This window comes from Phyllobates terribilis, unplaced genomic scaffold (assembly GCF_046119375.1).
Source record: "Phyllobates terribilis strain yellow unplaced genomic scaffold, ASM4611937v1 Scaffold_5__5_contigs__length_657084704, whole genome shotgun sequence".
Lineage (NCBI taxonomy): Eukaryota > Metazoa > Chordata > Amphibia > Anura > Dendrobatidae > Phyllobates > Phyllobates terribilis.
Genome location: NW_027362765.1, coordinates 140,615,072 through 140,641,418, shown reverse-complemented (window position 1 = coordinate 140,641,418; position 26,347 = coordinate 140,615,072). Strand labels below are relative to the sequence as shown.

The 26,347-nt window shown below is 47.1% G+C and overlaps 1 long non-coding RNA gene across 2 annotated transcripts in view; it reads right to left on the bottom strand.

The window, feature by feature from the left end:
* Positions 1-26,007, bottom strand: part of LOC141270960 (uncharacterized) — a 62,776-nt gene extending 36,769 nt beyond the window's left edge. The window contains exons 1-3 of one of the 2 annotated variants that reach the window (XR_012321783.1): positions 25,871-26,007; positions 25,764-25,784; positions 24,505-24,682 (exon numbers count right to left, since the gene is read on the bottom strand). This is a non-coding gene — a long non-coding RNA (uncharacterized lncRNA). Of the gene's footprint in view, positions 1-24,504; positions 24,683-25,763; positions 25,785-25,870 lie in introns of those variants that run through there. The other variant, XR_012321782.1, reaches the window with a different exon arrangement.
* Positions 26,008-26,347: the final 340 nt, after the last annotated feature.

The window sequence follows — 26,347 nt, the reverse complement described above, 5'->3', positions numbered from 1 at the left end:
TGTATACCGTGTCTCTCCCAGAATACAGCAGGACGAGGACAAAGGACACGACCAGGCAATTTGTTAAAGAACTACTTTTTACTAACAACGAAAACTGAGTTACCCAGGCAAAGCATGAAAGAAACACAGTTAAATTTCACACACCTAGCCCAGGTAAGCTAGGAACCCTGTGCTGCACAACCGAAAGGCCCAGTATGTTCTATGTTCTATAGGATACACTATCATTTGCCTGATCTGTTGTTCCGCCTAATGCGGTAACCGGGAGTTACCCAGAGCAAGGATGTAATTAGATGGGTGCAAGAGGCGGCCCCTGCAGTGGTGCAGCGCAGAGATTGACAAGCTTAACAGTTCTCTAAAATTACAATTCTGTTATGCTATCTGTACACAAGCTCAACACAAGCTCACCCACTGAGGGGAGTATCTAGCTGAGGTTCACACAGCCATATTAGCAAACAATGTCTCTAACTGAGAATCTATGTTTGGCGCCAAACTCTCTGCGTGCACACTCCCATCCAGATCCCTCTAGTGGGGCCTGAGCTCAGGACTTACCGACCTTAACCTGATCACTGAAGAGACTGCCTGATCATCCATTTGGCCGTTTAACTGGGAGGCCAAGGAGTGGATCCTGGACTTTTCACCAGGAGTGCAGTTTTAGCCTGATAGGCTAACAGAAGGCCATTCACGTCACAGCAGATGCTTTGGGGGGAATCCAACTCTGCATCCAACCGTAGTCATCCCCCCCAAAGCAATTCTTCCTCTCTCAGAGGTGTCACAGGAACAGTTACACCTTTCCTCAGTAATCTGATCAGCTCTCAGCACACTGCACACACTGAGCTTCCAGAGATTGTCCTGCTCAGTTAGCTTCCTGCTCCAAATGAGGTCTGCCATAGAGTCTATTCCAGAGGCAACAGTGACCTCTTGTGGCCGGAGTCCGATACTGCAGCAATGTCCAATCATTCCCATCTCACATGAGACATGGAGGCTGATACATCAAAACGGCTTTGAATAGTTGCAGTTTTTTTGTGCAACATGGAGTTACGCAAAATATGCGACATTTGCCATTTCAACGCCAATTTCAAACAACTCAGCAAAAAATGTACAGAGTTGGGAAGGAACCATGGTGGGAAAGAGCGTGGCTATGCCCGGCCTTCAAATTCATGGAAAGCGGTGATATTTCTTAAAGAGGTTGTCCACTACCCTGACTCAATTACTAGTTTTGCCATAAATGCTTAAGGATAAGGCTACTAATGATCCCCATATACCTTTTCTGCCAAGTTTAATGTTGTTTTATGCCTCTTTGCTTCACTTTTTGGCCCTGGCACCTGCTCTATTGTCATATAAATCACTTCCTCTACATTTTCCATCATTCCTTTTGCTGAAGTTCAAGCCAGAAGTGAGCACAGAACTGTAACTCCGCGTACACCCCTGCCACTCCGTGGCACACTCAGCCCAATCTCCTCTATAGGACACTGCTGGGTATAGAAATATTGTACAAAGTAACATTACACCAGCACTGACAACAAAGATTATCCCTACTCACCCTCACTGACATGGATGATGTGATGGGAAGAGATCTGAATGTGAAGTATCTCTACACTATTAGTATAATGAAAACAACTGCTTAAAAGGCAATGCCATGTACTAAAAACACATGCTTAAAGGCAATGCCATGTACTAAAGACACCTGCTTAAAGGCAATGCCATACACCACATGCACCTGCTAGAATGCAGTGCAATACACCAAAGACACCTGTTTAAAGGCAATGCCATTCACCAAATATACCTGCTTAAAGGCAATGCTGTATACCACATACAGCATGCTAAAATGCAGTGCCATACATCACAGACACCTGCTTAAAGGCAATGCCTCACACCAAAGACACCTGCTTAAATGCACCTGATTAAATTGCAACCACTTACTGAAAATTTTAAAAGCCCTTAATAGGAAAATGATGGCTGTTTCACAAATTAAATAATAAAAATAAAGTTGCTAAATGGAACAAAATATAAATAGTTATAGTGAGAGATAGTAAATAAATTACCCTCACCATATGTGTTATAAAAGTACTTTTGTTCTTATTCTGACTCCATAACTAGGCTGCGAGACACCATTTCTATGGATGTCTGTATGAACCAGTACTCACACGATGAGATTTCATCAGATAGCTTCAACTCGACCGCAGAGGCGTGTATGAAGATTCCAGAAGAGGGTTTATTTTCAAGCTGAATTCTTGTAGTCAAGCACAAATACAGAAGGTCAAAAAGACTATTCCGAACCAGAGATGTATAGATATGAATTTGTCAACATGGCTGGCACACACTATATTAGCAAGAAGGAGGGACGGGTTACTGACATCATCGCAGAGGAGACAGACAGGCAGAGAGACAGGACAAACTTCTAAAAGTCAAACCTTATTGCAGAGCAGTGAAACAGAAACAATACAATACAAAACTGTGTGATTCCTAAAGGCCCCGTCACACTTAGCGACGCTGCAACAATCCTGACAACGATATGACCTGTCAGGGATCGTTGCTGCGTCGCTATGTGGTCGCTGGTTAGCTGTCAAACAGGCAGGCTCACCAACGATCAGGGGAGCAGCGACATCGTGGAAAGAATCTTTCCATGATGTCCTGCTCCTGGTTACCAGCCTGCTGCTGAAGCAGGAGCAGGCTGGTAACCATGGTAAACATCGGGTTACTAGGGGCACACACGCACCTAGTAACCCGATGTTTACCATGGTTACCACTCTGCTACAGTGAGCGGGAGGTTACCGCTCACTTTAGCAGGCTCGTAACCATGATAAACAATGGGTTACTAGGTGCGCGTGTGCCCCTAGTAACCCGATGTTTATCATGGTTACCAGCCTGCTAAAGTGAGCGGTAACCTCCCGCTCACTGTAGCAGAGTGGTAACCATGGTAAACATCGGGTTACTAGGTGCTCGTGTACCCCTAGTAACCCGATGTTTACCATGGTTACCAGCCTGATCGCTGCTCCCGCTGGTCACACACAGTGATGTGCGCTGACCAGCGGGAGGGCAACGACCAAAAAATGGTCCAGGACACTTTGCAGCGATCAGCGACCTCACAGCAGGGGCCTGATCGCTGCAAAGTGTCACACATAGCGACATCGCTGGTGAGGTCGCTGTTGAGTCACCAAAAACGTGACACAACAGCGATCTCGCTAGCGATCTCGCTATGTGAGACGGGGGCTTAAGTCTTAGGAGATGACAGTCCTGGAATACAATGGGTTGCAATGGCACCATCAGATAATTGAAATGAGGCTACCTGCGATGACTGTGTATAGTCTGCAGGTATTGTTATCATGTTACTGTAGTTTATTTGTTTGCTGTTGTAGCGGTTTGTATAAGCATCAATGTTTCTTTGAAATGCTAATTATTCTTTTAGACACCGCATTTCAATATGCAAATGAGCCTCCATTCAGAAACTTGTAAACATTGTTAGTCACAAAATTAAATTCGCTTTTGCTGCCGTTGTGAAGCTTCTGTGTATTTCATCATAATCATTGGTTTCCAAGGCCAGAGAGGAATTCCTGGAAACCGAGAGGAAAAATAACAGGAGAAAGTAAACAGATAACTTGAGGGTAAAACAGGGGCATGTCTGAATAAGAGATTATGGGCGCACCTGGGCCCTGGAGTCTGAAAGGGCAAAAGATTGCTTTGTCGCAAATAAGAAGCTGTTTACTACAATTTACATGTGATACAGATTTTGCATAGAGGTCTCTAGGTAAAATGCTGGATGCCTGGCACCAGTGACATAACTACAATAGGTGCAGGGGTTGCAATCACACCTGGGCCCTGGAGCCCAGAGGGCCCAAAATGTCCCTTTGGCCTATATAAAAAGACCAATACCATTAAAGACTTGCAATTATTGGGGGCCCCATTGGAGTTTTTGCATTAGAGCCCATGAGGTTCAAGTTACGCCACTGTCTGGCACAATATGGGTCACTTTAGTACTCTTGTATGACTATAAATAGTGGTAATAATAGACTGATTAATTTTATAATATAACTGTGCAGTATAATAAAACTTCTGACATACAGTATGATAACTAGTGTTGAGCCACCCCCGTAGTGTTCGAGTTCGGTTCGGTTCGTCGAACACCAGTGTTCGCCGAACTGTTCGTCGAACTGTTCGTCGAACACCTTCGAACACCATTAAAACCAATGGCAGGCAAACAAAAACACATAGAAACACATAGAAAACACCTTCAAAGGTGTCCGAAAGCTGACAAACTGCTCAGAAGATATAACTAACACATGGAAAAGTGACAAGTACATATAGTCATGCGAAAAGAAAAGAGGTGGAGGAGTAAAAGGAGGGGGAGACACAGATATAGGCATGTCATGCCCTTCTAAAATCCAAAAAGTGAGAAGCCGACACAGCCAGTTCGTTCCTGCCTGTGCCTGTGCCACCTCCGTGTCGCCGGGTTTGTGCCCGAGCCGCGGTGGACCCTGACGGCCAGCCCCCCCTCTCCCAATACTGGTGCCTGTCCGCTGGTGGGTCGAGCCCCCCCGCGGTGGGGGGGGGGGGGGGTAACATCTGCAGAAGAAAGACCATCTTCCAGCCAAACTAAGATGTCGACTTCTTTTCGTGGACAATGTGATACGATCCCTTTCTTACGGACACGCCCATCGCTACAAATTCCAGATGAGGCACAAAAACAGCAGGTGCTTCAGCGGATATCAAGTGCTCCTTCAAGTGGGCTCTCCTCCACCTCAATTTCAACATCACAAATACTCCAGTCTTCAGAGGTGTCACCCCAATCGCACTTGCTTCCTCACAGCTCCCAAGTCTCCAGCTGCCCGTGTGGGGTAACACAGATGGTTGAGTCTGCAGAGCTGTTTACTCATACTATAGCCTGGGAAACGGAGGTCTGCTCCAGAGCTTCTGTTAATCCAGACGAGGAAATGATCTGCACTGATGCCCAGAATCTCTATAAGTCGGATCCAGGACCAGATGAAGAAGGTTCTGAGCATAATGTAGACCCTCGTTCCCAAACTGTCACTCCTGTTGGTGGAGACAATGATGAAGACGATGATGAGACTCAAATACCTGATTGGAGCGACAACTTGACTTTTCGGTCAGGGCAGGAAGAGGTTGGCTTTGAGGACGACGGGTGTGATAACACACAGGGTGATGATGACGAGGTTGGAGATCCCACTTACTGTCAACCCACAGTCAGCCAGTCGATGAGGTCAACGGAGGAGGTGGAGGAGGATGTGACTAGCCCAGGGGATGGGGATGACACGGTACCCGGGCCTTTGCCTGGCCTTGGGGATGTCGCGGTGGTCGGCTCCCTGGCCCGTACCCTGGGGTCACTCTTTAAAAGAGTGGATAATCGTTAATTTTATAAGAGTTCGTGACGCCATCTGTGGTATCTGGTGAGAAGCACCAGTGCTGCAGCAGTCCACTGAGACCCGTGATAAGGCAGCTCAAAGGTATAGCTCCCCACAGGTGGAGCTAGGTCTCAGGGCAGCGTATGCAGGGGGAATGCAGGACAGGCGAGACCCAGCTGGGTCAGAGCAAGAACGGGAACGGACACGGTAGTCACTTCAGTACCTTTAACTGGAGGAAATTCAGCCACATCCCGGAGCACTGTAGGGTGAAGGGTGAATATCAGGATCCTCCCCAATGAGCGGGTGTAGGGCCTCCTGTTTCTTGCCTCTGCGTAGTAAGTTTCTGACCTGCCTGGAGCTAGGCCTAACTTTGTCTCTGTCCTGCGCTGGCTGACCTTGTGGTAGGGCCTTCTCTTGGAGTTCACGCTCCCACTATGCGGGGCCTAAGCGTCTCCTGGCTCTGTTACGTATCAGCACCTTAGCGATCCTGGGACTTGTAGTTCTCCAGGGATTCCGGTTATGCCTTACTGAATCTAGCTAGCAGGAGCCTCGTGCTCCACTGCTGAACTATTAACTGAGTTCTCTAGACTAGACTGAGCTCCACTGCAGACTGACCTCTCTTAGGCTTCTCTACTGCAGGAACTCTTCAGAGGAACTGAACTGCCTAGCTCCACCTTCCCTATTTATATCCCTAACGGGCTCCCTCTGCTGGTCTGAGGTGGAAGGTGGAGATGTGTGAATGTTTATGGGGGCCTCTTGTGGAGGATTCCATCAATACACTCTTCTAGGATCTGTGATACCAAGCACAGCGGGGCGTCACAGATGCTATTGACGACGAGGTTAGGTTGCGCCTTCCTGGACAGAGACGGAGTACTGGAAGCACGTCAACAACTGCATCCTCAACCACAACTCTGCCTCTGACCACAAGTCGTAGTGGCTCTTCAGGTCGCATGGGCTCTAAGCCTTGCATAGCCTGGGCATTTATTCAGAATGATAAGGATGACCCAACTCGTGTTATCTGTAATATTTGTCACCAAAAGCTAAGTAGAGGCCAAAAAATCCATAGTTTGAGTACTTCATGCATGTACCGTCACATGGATATGAAGCATAAGTTGCAGTGGGAAGCTCACTGTGCTACAATGCGGCCTAGCAGGCTGGGCCAACCACCGTCTGCCCCATCTTGTGCATCCGCGGCCTCTTCATCCTCTGTGACTGGGGGGACAGCAATCACACATGTTTTTGGACGCAGACCTGCCACCTCTTTACCTGCAACAGCCAGTGTGATTGGCAGGTCGTCAGTTCATTGGGAAGTGGAAACACCTGCTGGTGTTGAGCGCTCTCTGACATCGAAAGCACCACATTTGGATCAAGGCAACCTAACATGTCCGCCTGCATCTTCCTCACAGACCGGCAGTTTGCCGGGGACACCCTACTCAACCCCGTCTAAGCACAACAGCCAGCCCTCGGTCCCTCAGATGTGGAAAAGTAAAAGACCATTTCCTCCTAGCCATGAGAAAGCTAAGAGGTTGAATTTCACCATCTGCAAGCTCTTGGCTACAGAAATGCTGCCTTTCCGCCTGGAGTACACAGTGGATTTTCGAGACCTTATGTCCGTCGCAGTGCCCCAGTACCAGATGCCCAGTCGGCACTACTTCTCAAAGAAAGGTGTGCCTGTCGCACACAACATCACCGCTTCTTTGAGAAACTCTGTGTGTGACAGGGTGCATTTCACCACAGACACTTGGACGAGTAGGCATGGACAGGGGCGTTACATGTCGCTGACTGGGCACTGGCTAACTATGGTGACAGCAGGACAAGGGGCTGCTGTCCAAGTCTTACCGTCCCCACGAGTTGTGCGTCCTCCACCTGCACCCAAAGCCAGTCTGGTAATGCCACCTGCTTTCTAACTGCGCAGAAGGAATCCTGCACACCTCCTTACTATGCTGGCAGCAGGGCTCAAGGCATCAGTGTTTACTTTGAAATGTCTGGGAAATGTGAGTCACACAGCTGAGGAGTTGTGGTCAGCTCTGGAGACCCAGTTTCATGAATGGTTGTCTCCACTGGACCTGCAACCAGGGAAGGCCGTGTGTGACAATGCTGCAAACCTGGGTGCGGCCCTTCGCCGGGGCAATGTCACACACGTGCCTTGTATGGCTCACGTGTTGAACCTGGTTGTCCATAAATTGTTAGCCCACTATCCCGGACTAGATGGCCTTCTGCAGAGGGCACGGTCGCTGTGTGCTCACTTCCGCCATTCGCATCCCGCAGCTCAACGACTCTACGGAAGTCGTTGGGCCTGCCAGTTCACCGGCTGAAATGCGATGTGCCGACACGGTGGAATTCAACTCCGACCATGTTGCAGCGACTGTGGCAGCACCGACAAGCCCTGGTGCAATACGTTCTGACGTATAGCCTGGGCCAACCAGATCCAGAGGTGGGGCAAATCACGCTGCAGGAGTGGTCTCAGATCAGGGACCTATGAAGTTGACGCGCCCCCTGGGCCGTGGGGTACCCTGAGCCGGGCCGGTAGACGCTGGGGGTTGTAGTCACTGTGGCGGTGACCCAGTCCATGATCCAGGGCGGTTAATCCAAGGGTAATTTGTATATATGGGTTTTATAATGTCCGACTACGCCACCTCTGGAGTGGGGCAAAAGGGGCCGCCGCTGCGGAACAGTCCTCTGAAGCTGGTGGTTTTGCAGCAATGGTATTATTACTCACCACAGGAAGAGTGTAGCTTCAGGGCAGTGTGGGTGGATGATGGTGGTTGTAGTGCAGGGAGTCAGTAATGAACACAGAGTCCGTGTGATGCAGTCCCAAGATCTTTACTCACAGTTGTTGCAGTCCAGATTACAGGTACCAGAGCAATCTCACCCGTCGTACTGTGCGTACTCAGTGAGGGGCTCAGTCCACCCCCAGATAGCTCTGGAGTACTTAGCAGGACCCCCTTCTGTGTGTCCTTTCTCTGGCCTTCTCCCTGCACCTCACACCCAGTGACACTTCTATCCGGTATCCTCGGGCCTTGGCGGGCGACTTGTGTTCTGTCCCCTGGGTCCTATGTGGCTACCTTCTTAGTGAGACTGGTGTGGACTTTTACCTGCAGTACATGAAATGCTGCAGCCTCCGGTTTCTAGCTGAGCCTTGCTGTTTCTCCGCTAGTTGAGGGACCGGTTCCCCTTATCTGGCCTGACCCCTCTACCTCCTGGTAGCAGCAGGAGTACGAGTGGCCTTCTGCACGGCCCGTAGCCCTAGGGTCCCTTCGGTTCCTGGAGCCTTCCTACTCCCACTCCTCTCTTCTCTCCTTCAGTCCTGGGCCTCCCAGGCTAGGCCCGCCTCTGGAGCAGAGCTCATGCCGAGCCTCTGCTCCTGTCACTTTTCCTCCTCTGACTGGCTTGCTCTTTCTAAGATGGCTTCCTATTTATACTCTCCCTGTCATGTGCTCCGCTAAGCTGCTCCCCTAAGCACCCACTACATAGGACCCTCCCACCAGCTAGGGACCTGGGACTGTGCTCTCCCTTAGGAGCAATCTCGCCCTACCCCCACTGCGGGTATGTGTTGGATGCAGGTGTTAGGGTCCCGAGCCATATGCCTTCCTTACCTGAGGGTGAGATACCACACCTCTGGGTGAGATGCAGTAACTCTGCGGCGACTGAACCCTCAGGGGCGCCACACACCCTTCTGCACAGTTTTGAAATGGCGACGAAGATGTTTAGTGCTGACGACGATGCCATTATCAGCATGACTATTCCGGTGATTTACATGCTGGAGCACACATTAAACAGAATTCAGAGTCAGGTGGTGGGACAAGAGGAGGTGGAGGAAGTAGAGGAGGAGTCGTATGCGGAAGGGATAACATCTCCAAGGTCCAGACGGTTGGCAGCACCAAGGCGGCAGGCATGGGAGGATGGGGGAGAGGGATTAACTAGGGCGCATGGTAGCAGCCAAACTGTTGAGGAAGGTGCAGAAGCCGAGGAAGAAGTGGAGGACGAACTGGCGATGGGCATGGAAGACTCATCAGATGAGGGAGACCTTGATCACATTTCTGTTGTGCGAGGTTGGGGGGAGAGGGCAGAGGAAGGAAGCATGATTCTTACCTCGCTACCAACACAACAAGGACTTGGTCCTCCTGGATGCGCAAGACACATGAGTGCCTTCTTGCTGCACTACCTGCAACATGACCCTCAGATTGTCAGAATTCGAAGTAATCCCGACTATTGGGTTGCCACACTCTTAGATCCCCGGTACAAAAGTAAATTCGCCGAAATAATTCCAGCCATAAAAAGGGATTGACGCATGCAGGAGTATCTGCAGACGCTGTTGCAGAATCTTACATGTGCTTTTCCACAAAACACCAGTGGTGCACGTAGTGAATCTCACAGTTCTAACTTGCCAACCGTGGGACTGTCGAGTCTTCATCACTCAAACCGTAACAGTAGCACAGTATCTGCTGGTAACAGCAATTTTGTGGAATCGTTTCACCACTTTTTTAGACCATCCTTTGCAAGGCCACAGGAGACAAGAAGTCTGACACATAGTCAATGCCTAGAGAGGATGGTGCAGGAGTATCTCCAAGTGAACATCGAAGCCATGACTGTGTCACTGGACCCTTGCTCATTTTGGTATTCCAATCTGGAAAAATGGCCGGAGCTCGCCACTCACGCCTTGGAGATCTTGTCATGCCCTGCAGCCAGTGTTCTCTCTGAACGTGTGTTCAGCGCTGCTGTTGGTGTGCTGACAGATAAGCGCACGCGTCTGTCCACTGAGAATGTAGACAGACTCACGTTCATAAAGATGAACAAATCATGGATTCGCAAGTAGTGTTGAGCCACCCCCGTAGTGTTCGAGTTCGGTTCGGTTCGTCGAACACCCGTGTGTTCGCCGAACTGTTCGTCGAACTGTTCGTCGAACACCTTCGAACACCGTTAAAACCAATGGCAGGCAAACAAAAACACATAGAAACACATAGAAAACACCTTCAAAGGTGTCCAAAAGCTGACAAACTGCTCAGAAGACACAACTAACACATGGAAAAGTGACAAGTACATATAGTCATGCGAAAAGAAAAGAGGTGGAGGAGTAAAAGGAGGGGGAGACACAGATATAGGCATGTCATGCCCTTCTAAAATCCAAAAAGTGAGAAGCCGAGACGGCCAGTCCGCTCCTGCCCGTGCCACCTCCGTGTCGCCGGGTTTGTGCCAGAGCCGCGGTGAACCCTGACGGCCAGCCCCCCTCTCCCAATACTGGTGCCTGTCCGCTGGTGGGTCGAGAGAGCCCCCCTGTGGTGGAGGCAGCTCTAAGCTTTTTAATTTAAATTGTCCCTCTAATTTGAATGAATACACTTTAAATCCATTTACAAGGATCTATTGGAGGGCAAGTCTCATGCCAGCAGCCGCGTAATTCCAGCTCCAGTAGCGTCCACTAAAGCTGCTGCAGTTAAAAAGCTTTTATAAGGATCGAGCTCGGCTGTCCACCGCAAGGCATCCTACTGCCAGTCCCAGCCCCTATGCCTTGGGGTGCCTCCTGATGCTCTTCACTAAGTATCCCGTGGTCCCGAAGCATTTCCTTTGAAAAAATTAAGTGTCCAAACTACAGGTGGTGTAGCTTGCTTAACAGCCGGGATAATCCGCTGACTAGCAGACACTGCTACTAGGCACAAAGTATTTCTTGGGCTAGATGCAGTTAAAAAATTGTAAGTAGATACTCTCGTTGGATGCTGAGAAAGCATTCCATAGAGTCTCCTGGCACGCCATATATGATTCTCTTAAAAAGCTTGGGGTAGGGGTCTAGGGGACCCTTTTATAGCCAAAATCACGGCCCTGTATCACAATACGTCACCTAGGCTGAAGATAAATGGAACTGTAGCACCGAGGGCTCGGTTGCTACAGACGTATTGCACCTCACCCAGAGGTGTGATATCTCACTCTCAGATAAGGATGGAGTGTGGATCAGGACCCGACACCTGCATGCATTACACCACATTGCCGTGGGGCAGGGCGACCAATATGCCCCTGAGATGGGCACGACAGTCCCTGTCCCTGGCTGGAGTGGGGGGAGGGAACACTGAGGAAGGGGAACCCTGCAGTGCAGGAGCAGGGAGGAAGCAGTTCCTGGGTGCATTGAGAAGGGAGTATAAAAGGTGGGCACCATCTTAGTTCAGTGCAGAGAAGTCTGAGCAGAAGTGGCACGGAGCAGGGGCTCTGCATGAGCTCTGCTCCGGAGGCGGGCCTAGTAACAGAGGCCCAGGCCTGCAAGAGGGAGAAGGAAGGAAGAGGAGCGGAGAAGGCTCCAGGAACGAGGAATGAAGGGATCCCAGGGGTGCGGACGGGCGAGTCGCCACCGCACGCCCGAATCCACCTGCGTGGAGGGGTCAGGCCAAAGGGGGAGACCGGTCCCCGAACTAGTGGAGGCAGGAAACGACCCTCAGCTAGAAACCGGAGGCTCTGACATTTTATGTGGCGCAGCCCCTTGCTCCACCCGCTAGGAAGGCACCACATAGGGTCAGGGAAACTGGCGCCAAGTTTACCAAGAGGAGGCCCGAGGCAGCCGGACAGAAGTGTTGGTAAGAAAGGCCAGACAAAGGACACACAAAGGGGGTCCTGTGAAGCGCTCCAAAGTTATCTGGGAGTTGTCTGAGCCCCTCACCTGGTGAGCACAGTACGACGTGGGCAGCCGTTACCTGCAGACGTGGTCTGGATAATAAGAACTGTGAGTAAAGGCCCTGAACTGCATCACTGACTCCGTGTCGTTACTGCTGCTGCCCTGCACCATCACCCCCATCCTCCGCATACACTGCCCTGAGGCTATACTCCTCCCGTGGGGAGTTATGCTACGCTCTGCTGCACCCACAACACCAGCCTTAGCGGTCTGCCCTGTAGCGGCGGTTCACTCTGACCGCAATCCACGGGTGGCGTAGTCGGACATTTAAACATCAAAACCACATAAATAGTTCCGCCACTGGTTTGACCGCCCTGAGCCACGGAACCGGATCGCCGCCACGAAGACTACAACCACCAGCATCCACCAAAAAGGGTCCGGCTCCGGGTGTCCCAAGGCCCAGGGGGTGCGTCAGAACATTTTCATCACCTTTCACAATCACCAATGGGACAAGGCAGGGATGTCCTCTGTCCCCTCTCTTATACATCCTAGTGACGGAGCACCTGCTCTCATCAATTCACCATAACCCCAATATTAGGTGGATTGAGGTGGGAGGCACCGAGTACAAGTGCTCTCTATTTGCTGATGATGTCCTAGTATATATCACTCAATCACATATATCCATCCCTGCTGTTATGGCTGAAATAGATCACTTTGTTACATGGTAAAATTTTAAAATCAATGCAGCGAAGTCTGAGGCCCTCGATGTCTCCCTCCCTAAATCCATATAGGATTCCATCCAGTCCAACTTTCCCTTTGCCTGGCCCTCACAGGGTATCAAATACTTAGGAATTCCTATTCATAGAGACCTCTCCCATCTATGTTATCTTAATTTTGGGCCCTTTATTGAACAATTCCATACAGACCACGGTTGGCAAGTTGGAACTGTGAGATTCACTACGTGCACCACTGGTATTTTGTGGAAAAGCACATGTAAGATTCTGCAACAGTCTCTGCTGATACTTCTGCATGCGTGCATCCCTTTCTATGGCAGGAATAATTTCTGCAAATTTACTTTTGTACCGGGGATCTAACAGTGTGGCAACCCAGTAGTCAGGATTATTTCTAATTCTCACAATTCGAGGGTCATGTTGCAGGTAGTGCAGCAAGAAGGCACTCATGTGTGTTGCGCATCCAGGAGCACCAAGTCCCTGTTGTGTTGGTGGCGAGGTAACAATCATGCTTCCTTCCTCTGTCCTCTCCCCCCAACCTCGCACAACAGAAATGTGATCAAGGTCTCCCTCATCTGATGAGTCTTCCATCAGTTCGTCCTCCACTTCTTCCTGGGCTCCTGCACCTTCCTCACTAGTTTGGCTGCTACCATGCGCCCTGGTAAAATCATCTCCCCCACCCTCACATGCCTGCCGCCCTGGTGCTGCCGACCGTCTGGACCTTGCAGATGTTAGCCCTTCCGCATACAACTCCTCCTCCTCTACTTCCTCCACCTTCTCTTGTGCCACCACCTGACTCCGAATTCTGTTTAACATGTGCTCCAGCATGTAAATCACCGGAATAGTCATGCTGATAATGGCATCGTCAGCACTAAACATCTTCGTCGCCATTTCAAAACTGTGCAGAAGGGTGCATAGGTCCCTGATCTGAGACCACTCCTCCAGCGTGATTTGCCCCACCTCTGAATCTCGTTGGCCCAGGCTATACGTCAGAACGTATTGCACCAGGGCTTGTCGGTGCTGCCACAGTCGCTGCAACATGTGCAGAGTTGAATTCCACCGGGTAGGCACATCGCATTTTAGCCGGTGAAGTGGCAGGCCCAACGACTTCTGTAGAGATGTAAGTCGCTGAGCTGCGGGATGCGAACGGCGGAAGTGAGCACACAGCGACCGTGCCCTCTGCAGAAGGCCATCTAGTCTGGGATAGTGGGCTAAAAATTGCTGGACAACCAGGTTCAACACGTGAGCCATACAAGGCACGTGTGTGACATTGCCCCGGCGAAGGGCCGCACCCAGGTTTGCAGCATTGTCGCACACGGCCTTCCCTGGTTTCAGGTCCAGTGGAGACAACCATTCATGAAATTGGTTCTCCAGAGCTGACCACAACTCCTCAGCTGTGTGACTCACATTTCCCAGACATTTCAATGTAAAAACCGCCTGATGACGTTGAGCCCTACTGCCAGCATAGTAAGGAGGTGTGCAGGATCCCTTCTGCGCAGTTAGAAAGCTTGTGGCATGACCAGACAGGCTTTGGGTGCAGGTGGAAGACCGAGAGGAGGTTGAGGAGGCAGAAGCAGTGGAGGAAAAATGACATAAAGAGGATTGACGCACAACTCGTGGGGACGGCAAGACTTGGACAGCAGCCCCTTGTCCTGCTGTCACCATAGTTACCCAGTGCCCAGTCAGCGACATGTAACGCCCCTGTCCATGCCTACTCGTCCAAGTGTCTGTGGTGAAATGCACCCTGTCACACACAGAGTTTCTCAAAGAAGCGGTGATGTTGTGTGCGACATGCTGGTGGAGCGCAGGCACACCTTTCTTTGAGAAGTAGTGCCGACTGGGCATCTGGTACTGGGGCACTGCGACGGACATAAGGTCTCGAAAATCCTCTGTGTCCACCAGGCGGAAAGGCAGCATTTCTGTAGCCAAGAGCTTGCAGATGGTGAAATTCAACCTCTTAGCTTTCTCATGGCTAGGAGGAAATGGTCTTTTACTTGTCCACATCTGAGGGACCGAGGGCTGGCTATTGTGCTTAGACGGGGTTGATAAGGGTGTCCCCGGCAAACTGCCGGTCTCTGAGGAAGATGCAGGCGGACATGTTAGGTTGCCTTGATCCAAAGGTGGTGCTATCGATGTCGGACAGCGCTCAAGACCAGCTGGTGTTACCACCTCCAAAGAAAATGATGACCTGCCAATCACGCTGGCTGTTGCGGGTAAAGAGGTGGCAGGTCTGCGCCCCAAAACAGGTGTGACTGCTGTCCCCCCAGTCACAGAGGATGAAGAGGCCGCGGATGCACAAGATATGGCAGACGGTGGTTGGCCCGGCCGGCTAGACCGCATTGTAGCACACTGAGCTTCCCACTGCAACTTATGCTTCATCTCCATGTGCCGGTTCATGCATGAAGTACTCAAACTATGTATTTTTTGGCCTCTACTTAGCTTTTGCTGACAAATGTTACAGATAACACGAGTTGGGTCATCTTTATCGATCTGAAAAAATGCCCAGGCTATGCAAGGCTTAGCACCCATGCGACCTGAAGAGCCACCACGACTTGTGGTGAGAGGCAGAGTTGTGTTTGAGGATGCAGTTGTTGACGTGCTTCCAGTACTACGTCTCTGTCCAGGAAGGCGCAACCTGACCTCGTCGTCACTAGCATCTTCCTCCACCTCCTCTGCTGACCTCATCTCTTGGCTGACTGTGGGTTGACAGTAAGTGGGATCTCCGACCTCATCATCATCACCCTGTGCGTTATCACACCCGTCGTCCTCAGAGCCAACCTGTTCCTGCCCTGACAAAAAACTAAAGTTGTCGCTCCAATCAGGTATTTGAGTCTTATCATCGTCTTCCTCATTGTCTCCACCAACAGGAGTTACAGTTTGGGAATGAGGGTCTACATTATGGTCAGAACCTTCTGCGTCTGGTCCTGGATCCGACTCATAAAGATTCTGGGCATCAGTGCAGATCATTTCCTCGTCTGGATTCACAGAAGCGCTGGAGTCGACCTCTGATTCCCAGGCTATAGTATGAGTAAACAGCTCTGCAGACTCAACCATCTGTTCTACCTCATACTCAGACGGGCAGCTGGAGATTTGGGAGCTGTGAGGAAGCAAGTGCGATTTGGGTGACACCTTTGAGGACTGGAGTATTTGTGATGTTGAAGTTGATGTGGAGGAGAGCCCACTTAAAGGAGCACTTGATATCCGTTGAAGCACCTGCTGTTTTTGTGCCTCATCTGGAATTTGTAGCGATTGGCGTGGCCGTAAGAAAGGGATCTTATCACATTGTCCGCTAAAAGAAGTAGACATTTTAGTTTGGCTGGAAGATGGTCTTTCTTCTGCACCTACCCCACGGACACAACCTTTTTTCCCCTTCCCAACACGCCTATTCCCCTTTCCACCAGCAGCAGGCCTTTTTCCACTCATTTTGGTGGTTAACTAATTCACAACTCTGGAGTTGTTTGCACAAAAAAACAATGGATGGTAACCGAGCAGAGCTGAGTGGCCAAACTGTGGTATTAGGCCAAAACTATTGGCTGGGTTAGATGCAGAAAAAAATTATTTTTAATTTGCAACCTGATGGAGGTCAGTATAGATGGACTAATAGACCAAGTCCCACACACCGCTAGAAGCCCAAATATTTTTTCAGAGCTAGATGCAGAAAATTTTTTTATTCAATTTGCAACCTGATGGAGGTCAGTATAGATGGACTAATAGACCAAGTCCCACACACTGCTAGAAGCCCAAATATTTTTTCAGAGCTAGATGCAGAAAAAAATTATTTTTAATTTGCAACCTGATGGAGGTCAGTATAGATGGACTAATAGACCAAGTCCCACACACTGCTAGAAGCCCAAATATTTTTTCAGAGCTAGATGCAGAAAAAAATTATTTTTAATTTGCAACCTGATGGAGGTCAGTATAGATGGACTAATAGAACAAGTCCCACACGCTGCTAGAAGCCCAAATATTTTTTCAGAGATAAATGAAGAAAAAAATTATTTTTAATTTGCAACCTGATGGAGGTCAGTATAGATGGACTAATAGACCAAGTCCCACACACTGCTAGAAGCCCAAATATTTTTTCAGAGCTAGATGCAGAAAAAAATTATTTTTAATTTGCAACCTGATGGAGGTCAGTATAGATGGACTAATAGACCAAGTCCCACACACTGCTAGAAGCCCAAATATTTTTTCAGAGCTAGATGCAGAAAAAAATTATATTCAATTTGCAACCTGCTGGAGGTCAGTATAGAAGGACTAATAGAACAAGTCCCACACACTGCTAGAAGCCCAAATATTTTTTCAGAGCTAAATGAAGAAAAAAATTATTTTTAATTTGCAACCTGATGGAGGTCAGTATAGATGGACTAATAGACCAAGTCCCACACACTGCTAGAAGCCCAAATATTTTTTCAGAGCTAGATGCAGAAAAAAATTATATTCAGTTTGCAACCTGATGGAGGTCAGTATAGATGGACTAATAGAATGATGCTATGCCCAAAAGATTTTACTTCACTAGGTGCAGTAAAAAAATTGGTATTCTATACACAGGTGGTATATCTTGCAACACAGATAGGCTACTCCACTGACTAACACACTCTGCAATAGGCCAAAAAGGATTAGCTTTGCTAGATTCAGCCAAATGCTGTGAAAAAAACTTGCACAGCACTGGCACAGACCTGCCTGGCAAAAACTGATAGGAACTGATGTAACCTAGTCCTGAAAAGGACTCCAATTACAATTAGTTTTTACTCCCACAATCTATCTATTTAAGAGCACAGACCTGCCTGATAAAAGTCGTAGGAAATGCTGTAACCTAGTCCTTAAAAGGACTGCAATCACAACTATTCCCTACTCCCAAGCTATCTGTATATTTGTGCGAAAATTGGCTTGAAATTAACAAGGTATAGCGCACACAGCAACAGCGGTGCCGTCTAACACGCAGCTGCAGCAGTGAGAAAATGGTGGCGACGGGGAAAATGGCTTGGTCTTATAGGGCAAGGACATGTGACATACACTGCCAATCACACATGCCCTTGCTTGTGTGAAAAAAAGCACTTCGCTCCGTGTGTGCGCTGCTGATAGGCTGACAGATTGCACCTCCCCACTGCAAATGCGGGAAAGAGAAAAAAAAATGGAGATCTTCATTGTTCCTGCAGAGATCCATCCCCTGCCCCTCCCCCCGCCCCGCTGTACACTCAAACTGCGTATTAACATTAATTTTCATCATTACTGAGAAAAAATCCAGTTATGATTTTGGTGCACGAACAGTTATCGAACATAACCTCGAACAGCCGAATTTTTCTCAAATTGTTCGTGTTCGCTGACCGGCTCGAACACCGCCCAAAACAGCTCGAATTTGAGATTGGCGAACAGTTCGAGTAGAACAACGCTCATCTCTATTCGCAAGGACTTTTCTACCCCTGTGTTATCCTTGGGAGACTAAAACCTTGAGGATTTGGTAAAATCACCTCACCAACCGTTTTAAGCAACTGTGGGGCAATGGATGCCACTTAACCCTAGAACGCATGACCATAAAAATCTACACTTTCATATACCTGGGGCCTTTTAGGCCCGTGTGCAAATAACATGGAATAACTCAAACTCAAATGACAAACAACTATATACATGAAGAATATCTAGAGTTTCAAAATTCTAACTAAAGTAATCTTGCAGAAAATAGAAAACAATTAACAGGGCGGGCCTGCGAGGCCCCAGGTATACGTTCTAGGGTTAAGTGGTGTCTGTGCCACAATTTTGGGAAAAAATGGAGACTCTTTTTGGAGTCCCCTTGCTGTGTCTTACGTGACGTTGGCATCGTCAATTCCAGGTGGGTTGGGTCGCCCCCCCCCCTTTTAACTGTAAGAAACTACATACACTATGGCTTGGGGTAACACAGATGGTTGAGTCTGAAGAGCTGTTTACTCAGAGGTCTGCTCCAAATCTTCAGTGTCTGCTAGTCAGCGTAGAATTTTTAACTGCATCTAGCCTAGGCAATACTTTGGGCGTAGTAGCCCAGCTGCGAAGCAAGCTGTACCGCCTGTGTATCTAATAAGAATTTTTAAATGCATCTAGCCTAGGCAGACTGTGGGGACCCCCAACCAAACCCAGACGCTCAGCCCCCCTACCGCCCCCCTTTCCTTGACAATACAATAATGTAACTCTTACAACTGGATGGGTGAGGATCGGTCACAGCTTTATTAACTCTTTATACTCATTCCATTAGAAAGGCATTTTATTTCTAAAATAATTCAGCTTGTTGCAGCATGCCCTGGGTCTCCACTCCGGCAAGTTGGCCCACAAGTGTAACTCTCCAACATGTCCTTTCTATTTCCAGGCCACGGAGGATCCTGCGTACTCGTATGCAGGACTCTGACCCCCACCCATCACTCTTAACGCTTGTTCCACTCCGTCCTGGAGTCCTGACAGGAATATTTCCAGTACAATATCCATTAAATGAACAACGTCGGGCCATATGAGGCCTGCTTTATCTCCTTCCAGTTGTCGGTGTCGTACCACTACACCGCCTCTGTCTCTTCTAAATTTTGCCATCCGAATATTTATTACCCGCCTTGTCCGTTCGATGGCCGTGATGTCTCGCGCACCTTGCCATACCGCTATCGGCACAATCTCTGACCATACTATAGCTAGTTTTGTGAAAAATTCTCTGAAGCGCTCAGTGTCTAGTTTCATTATTGCCATTAGTTATGCGCTGTTGTGATGACCTAGGTTGTTTCCCCCGGCCTGTATAACTAAGATGACCGGACATCTTGCCTCTCTCCCTACCTTGATTACCTCCATTAGTACCTGTGGCCATAGCAGGCCTCTAATACCTCTCTAGTTGAAATATGTGTTATGAAACTCTAATTTCCTCCCGCCTGGGCAGACTTTCGCCCTTTTTTCTGCCCAATACATATACGAGTGGCCTATCACCCACACTGTTGGCTTAGCGTCACCTGTAACAGAAACAAACCACGTTAGGATAACAAGTCCGGTCTTTTGTATCTTGCCAAACACGTGGATCGCCATCTCCCTATCCTCTGAACTTCCGTTTCTGACAGTCCTGCTCTTGCTGCTTCCGTGGCCGCGCCTATGCGGAATGAGTGTGTCCCGTAATCTTTGGGGTGGTTCCCTGCCGATGTTATGCATTTATTAAATATAGCTTGGAACTGGTATCTTGATAATGGCATTCCATCAATGTGTGATAGGAAGAAATTACTTTGTGATCTGATGGTTAGATATGTTTTTACTATTGTTACCCGACTCAGTGTACCGTTTGTGGGTTGTAGAAGTACCCAAGTGCCCCTGCCCGCTGGAACCGTTTTTGATTTGTGTATGCGTAGACGTATTGCATTATTGGCTATGACTACGTTCTGGTGTAATAAGCCTCCACTGGTGGTAATTTTGGATTGAGGGACTAATTCGCTTATGCATAGTGCCCCGAAGAAGGCGATCACAAATGCAGTAGACAGTAGTGTTGCTTCAAATTGTGAGTGTCATGTTAATGGTGTTAGGGATATGATGTGAGAAATCAGTTTTAGTGACACGGGACGGGAAGTCTACAATTCTGACTTGGCTGACCCCTTTTCCACCCTTTTATGGATTGTCTGATGATGAACCTTTGTCACATCTCCCCAATTCAGTAGTTGGAAGTGAAATGCTACTCCGGTCAGACACCGCTGCGCTGACGCCCCTGATATGCCCCTCATAATTAGCTGGTGGAGAAATTCTATGGTGACTTGTGATCTGGCTTGTTCACATTGGTCAACCCGTCTGCCTGCTACTAGTCGTGTCCACTCTTCCCATGCCTTACCGTATGCTTGCCACGTCGACGGGGCAACTGACGCTCTGATTAATGGCATCAACTATTCGCCACTAGATCCCATAGGGAAGGTGGGCAACTGTTGCCCGATGGGTGGGCGTTGTGGAAGAGCTCTGTGAAAATCTGCCAATTGAATTGTTATAAAGATTTGCAGCAGCTTTAGACCCCTCAGCATAGTGGCTAGCGGGGACCCATTCATTGTGTTTTAGGCACAGGAATGCTAGCCTGGGTAGTAGGCCTAGCACTGGGAGAGACGATGATGCCATCTTATTAATGCAGTGCGCTAGGCTGGTGTTTTTTGTTATGAAGCGTATATTTTTGTAAGCCAGGCGCGCGCTCCATATTTCTATTGCTATCACTATTGGGAAGAAAAATTATTTTCAGGGCTAGATGCAGCTAAAAATTATTATTAATTTAAAAGCTGGTGGAGCTTGGTATAGATGGCCTAATACAATGAGTCCCACACACTGCTAGAAGGCCAAATATTTTTTCAGAGCTAGATGCAGCTAAAAATAATTTTTAATTTGCAACCTGATGGAGGTCAGTATAGATGGACTAATAGAGAAAGTCCCACACACTGCTAGAAGGCCAAATATTTTTTCAGAGCTAGATGCAGATAAAAATTATTTTTCATTTGCAACCTAATGGAGGTCAGTATAGATGGACTAATAGAGAAAGTCCCACACACTGCTAGAAGGCCAAATATTTTTTCAGAGCTAGATGCAGACAAAAATTTATTTTGAATTTGCAACCTGATGGAGGTCAGTATAGATGGACTAATAGAGAAAGTCCCACACACTGCTAGAAGGCCAAATATTTTTTCAGAGCTAGATGCAGATAAAAATTATTTTTCATTTGCAACCTGATGGAGGTCAGTATAGATGGACTAATAGAGAAAGTCCCACACACTGCTAGAAGGCCAAATATTTTTTCAGAGCTAGATGCAGACAAAAAATTATTTTGAATTTGCAACCTGATGGAGGTCAGTATAGATGGACTAATAGAGAAAGTCCCACACACTGCTAGAAGGCCAAATATTTTTTCAGAGCTAGATGCAGATAAAAATTATTTTTAATTTGCAACCCGATGGAGGTCAGTATAGATGGACTAATAGAGAAAGTCCCACACACTGTTAGAAGGCCAAATATTTTTTCAGAGCTAGATGCAGAAAAAAATTATATTCAATTTGCAACCTGATGGAGGTCAGTATAGATGGACTAATAGAACAAGTCGCACACACTGCTAGAAGGCCAAATATTTTTTCAGAGCTAGAAGCAGATAAAAATTATTTTTAATTTGCAACCTGATGGAGGTCAGTATAGATGGACTAATAGAGAAAGTCCCACACACTGCTAGAAGGCCAAATATTTTTTTCAGAGCTAGATGCAGATAAAAATTATTTTTCATTTGCAACCTGATGGAGGTCAGTATAGATGGACTAATAGAGAAAGTCCCACACACTGCTAGAAGGCCAAATATTTTTTTCAGAGCTAGATGCAGACAAAAAATTATTTTGAATTTGCAACCTGATGGAGGTCAGTATAGATGGACTAATAGAGAAAGTCCCACACACAGCCAGAAGGCCAAATATTTTTTCAGAGCTAGATGCAGAAAAAAATTATATTCAATTTGCAACCTGATGGAGGTCAGTATAGATGGACTAATAGAACAAGTCCCACACACTGCTAGAAGGCCAAATATTTTTTCAGAGCTAGATGCAGATAAAAATTATTTTTAATTTGCCACCTGATGGAGGTCAGTATAGATGGACTAATAGAGAAAGTCCCACACACTGCTAGAAGGCCAAATATTTTTTCAGAGCTAGATGCAGAAAAAAATTATATTCAATTTGCAACCTGATGGAGATCAGTATAGATGGACTAATAGAACAAGTCCCACACACTGCTAGAAGGCCAAATATTTTTTCAGAGCTAGATGCAGATAAAAATTATTTTTAATTTGCAACCTGATGGAGGTCAGTATAGATGGACTAATAGAGAAAGTCCCACACACTGCTAGAAGGCCAAATATTTTTTCAGAGCTAGATGCAGAAAAAAATTATATTCAATTTGCAAACTGATGGAGGTCAGTATAGATGGACTAATAGAACAAGTCCCACACACTGCTAGAAGGCCAAATATTTTTTCAGAGCTAGATGCAGAAAAAAATTATATTCAATTTGCAACCTTATGGAGGTCAGTATAGATGGACTAATAGAATGATGCTATGCCCAAAAGGTTTTACCTCACTAGGTGCAGTAAAAAAATTGGTATTCTATACACAGGTGGTGTATCTTGCAACACAGATAGGCTACTCCACTGACTAACACACTCTGCAATAGGCCAAAAAGGATTAGCTTTGCTAGATTCAGCCAAATGCTGTGAAAAAAACTTGCACAGCACTGGCACTGACCTGCCTGGCAAAAACTGATAGGAACTGATGTAACTTAGTCCTGAAAAGGACTGCAATTACAATTAGTCTTTACTCCCAACCTATCTATTTAAGAGCACAGACCTGCCTGATAAAAATCGTAGGAAATGCTGTAACCTAGTCCTTAAACAACTATTCCCTACTCCCAAGCTATCTGTAGATTTGTGCGAAAATTGGCTTGAAATTAACAAGGTATAGCGCACACAGCAACAGCGGTGCCGTCTAACACGCAGCTGCAGCAGTGAGAAAATGGTGGCGACGGGGAAAATGGCTGGGTCTTATAGGGCAAGGACATGTGACATACACTGCCAATGACACATGCCCTTGCTTGTGTGAAAAAAAGCACTTCGCTCCGTGTGTGCGCTGCTGATAGGCTGACAGATTGCACCTCCCCACTGTGAATGCGGGAAAGAGAAAAAAAAAATGGAGATCTTCATTATTCCTGCAGAGATCCATCCCCTGCCCCCCCCCCGCCCCGCTGTACACTCAAACTGCGTATTAACATTAATTTTCATCATTACTGAGAAAAAATCCAGTTATGATTTTGGTGCACGAACAGTTATCGAACATAACCTCGAACAGCCGAATTTTTCTCAAATCGTTCGTGTTCGCCGAACGGCTCGAACACCGCCCAAAACAGCTCGAATTTGAGATTGGCAAACAGTTCGAGTCGAACAACGCTCATCTCTAATGATAACACACAGGACCAGCGCTAGCACCCGCAAACCCGGGCAGGCGCTACCTTTGGCACCTGGGGGCTCAATCTGGCCAGGCTTCAATTTGCGATATCTGCTATTCATATATGATGGGTGTGTGCACTGCAAATGTGGAAAGGGATCAGGAGTTGAGCAAGCTCCACACAATGTGGGTGCCATATTTTCTATACGGCTGGCACTTGAGTCTAAAGGTTCCCATACACATTAGACTAATGTCGGCTGAACCCATTGACATCGATTAGGCCCATGTTACATAGCTAAAATAAAATTTTTACATAGTTACATAGGTTGAATAATGACCTATGTCCATCAAGTTCAACCTTCCTCCCCCAATTGTACATTTTGTCACTAATTTAACTATAAACCAAATTGTTATGTGTATCCCGGAAATCGTCCAGCCCTTTTTTGAAAGCTGTTATAGCGTATGCCATCACTACCTCTTATGGTAAGGCATTCCACAGACTGACTGCTCTGACCGTAAAGAACCCTTTCCTGTTTAGCTGCTGGAATCGCCTTTCTTCCACCCGTAATGGTTGCCCCCTGGTCCTTAGTATGGTCTTTCTAAGGAATAAGTCATGTGCTAGTCCTTTGTACTGACCACACACATATTTCTACATGTAAATGAGATCTCTTCTGAGGCGTCTTTTTTCTAAGCTAAACAAGTGTTAGGGTGAACACTTTGGTATATTCACTCGTTGCCTGTTCCTGGCCTAATGCATATGATCAAGTGCATGCAAGAAAGAATAACATCAGACATACACAGTCGGATGTAAGCTCTCCTTGATCAGCTATGGCACAGCTCCAAGTGTCTTTATTCAACCCGAACATAGACTTATATAAACACTGTATGTGGGCTCGGTTAGCCCAGAATGTGAATAACCAGATGTATTGATTGGTTAGTCCATGTGGGCGTGATCCATGAGGTCATCAGGGAGCGTAGTCCATGAGGTCATCAGGGGGCGTGATCGATGAGGTCATCAGGGGGCGTGATCCATGAGTTCATCAAGGTGGCTTAGTCTTTCTATAGAATGCAGCTTCCTCCCAGAACAGAGCATGGTGTGATGAAACAGGAAATGTCAGCCATCTTTTGATCTAAACAACCTTATGTATGGTGAAATAATACACTTTTTGGGTCTTTTCTCTCAATCTCCTATGTCTTGAGGTTAATTAAGTATTTGAGCCTATAGCTCTCCTCAACACAAGCCCAACATTTTCAATCTCTCATCATTTGAGAGGCCTTCCCACACTTGTAATAATCTTGCCTTTGAACTGAGTCTAACCTCTGAATATTCTTTATAAAATGTGGAGCCCAAAACTGGATCCCATATTCCAGATGCGGCCTCACCAGTGATTTATAAAGGGGTAACAGTATATGAGGATCGCGGGATTTTATCTCTTTTTATGCAACCTAAAATTTTGTTTGCTTTTGCAGCTGCTGCTTGACATTGAGTGCTGCTGCTTAGCTTATTTGTAACCAGAATACCCAAGTCCTTCTCCTGTTCTGTAGTCCCAAGTATACTCCCATTTAATGTATATAAAACCAAGCAATGTGAACTGAAGTCTAAGATGGTACACATGCAAGAAATAGGAGCATGTTCACACTAGCAAAAAGATACAAAACCTACAAAAGACAAAAAATATATCACATACCCTACCATCATTATATATAAATGTAAAGCAAAGTAAGGTTTTTAATTTAGACAGTGTAGGACCGTCCCAATTAGGGTCACCTTGTCGCTGGTGGGACGGCTTGTATAACTTTTTTTGATCAAAAATAGTTCACTAAGTACCCTATATTTCATATGCAACTTTGCTTTACATTTATATATAATGATGGTAGGGTATGTGATATATTTGTTGTCTTTTGTAGGTTTTGTACCATTTAATGTATATGTAGCAATAGGATTACTCCATCCTAGGTGCATTACTCTACATTTATCTACATTGAACCTCATTTGCCAAGTGTTTGCCCATTCAGACATCTTATACAGACCTTTGTGCAATATTGTAATGTCAAGATCAGATTTTAATATCCTACATAGTTTTGTAGAATTGGTCCTACCACAGATCCCTGCAGCACCCCACTGCTGACTGTATCGCATTTAAAGAACGTACCATTCATGACAACTTTGTTTCCTGGAAAACAAAAACAGTTGGAGCGCCAATGGTGAAGAGCCTGAGGTTTGGGGGGGGGGGAAGGGGGAGATGTTTTGACCACTCACCTGGTCCTGTTGTGCCAAGGAGCCCCGCACAACAAGGGAAAACGCTTCCAGATGGGAGTCTGTATGATGACCGCAGCTTAACAGGGACTGCTGTAAGGAGTTTCTTCCTGCTTTAGCGGTCACATGACCGGGACCTTGTGACTGAAGTGGGCTTTCCACAATGACATCACGGCAGGTCCTAAGCTAGATGTAAACAGAGCAGCTTCCACCGCTCTCCATAAGGGAGATTGGCAATCAAGAAGGAAAGAATTGTGCGGTGTTAGGGAAGCGCTAGAACAACTAGACAGGGAATTAAGATTATAAAACACAAACCTTTTATTGTTTAATACGCTCTCTAATGCCACGACCCGTTTTGATAGCAGAAGATATCTTCCTCAGGTAGATTTACTACCTGAGGAAGATAGCTTCTGCTATCGAAACGCGTCGTGGCGTTAGAGAGCGTATTAAACAATAAAAGGTTTGTGTTTTATAACCTTT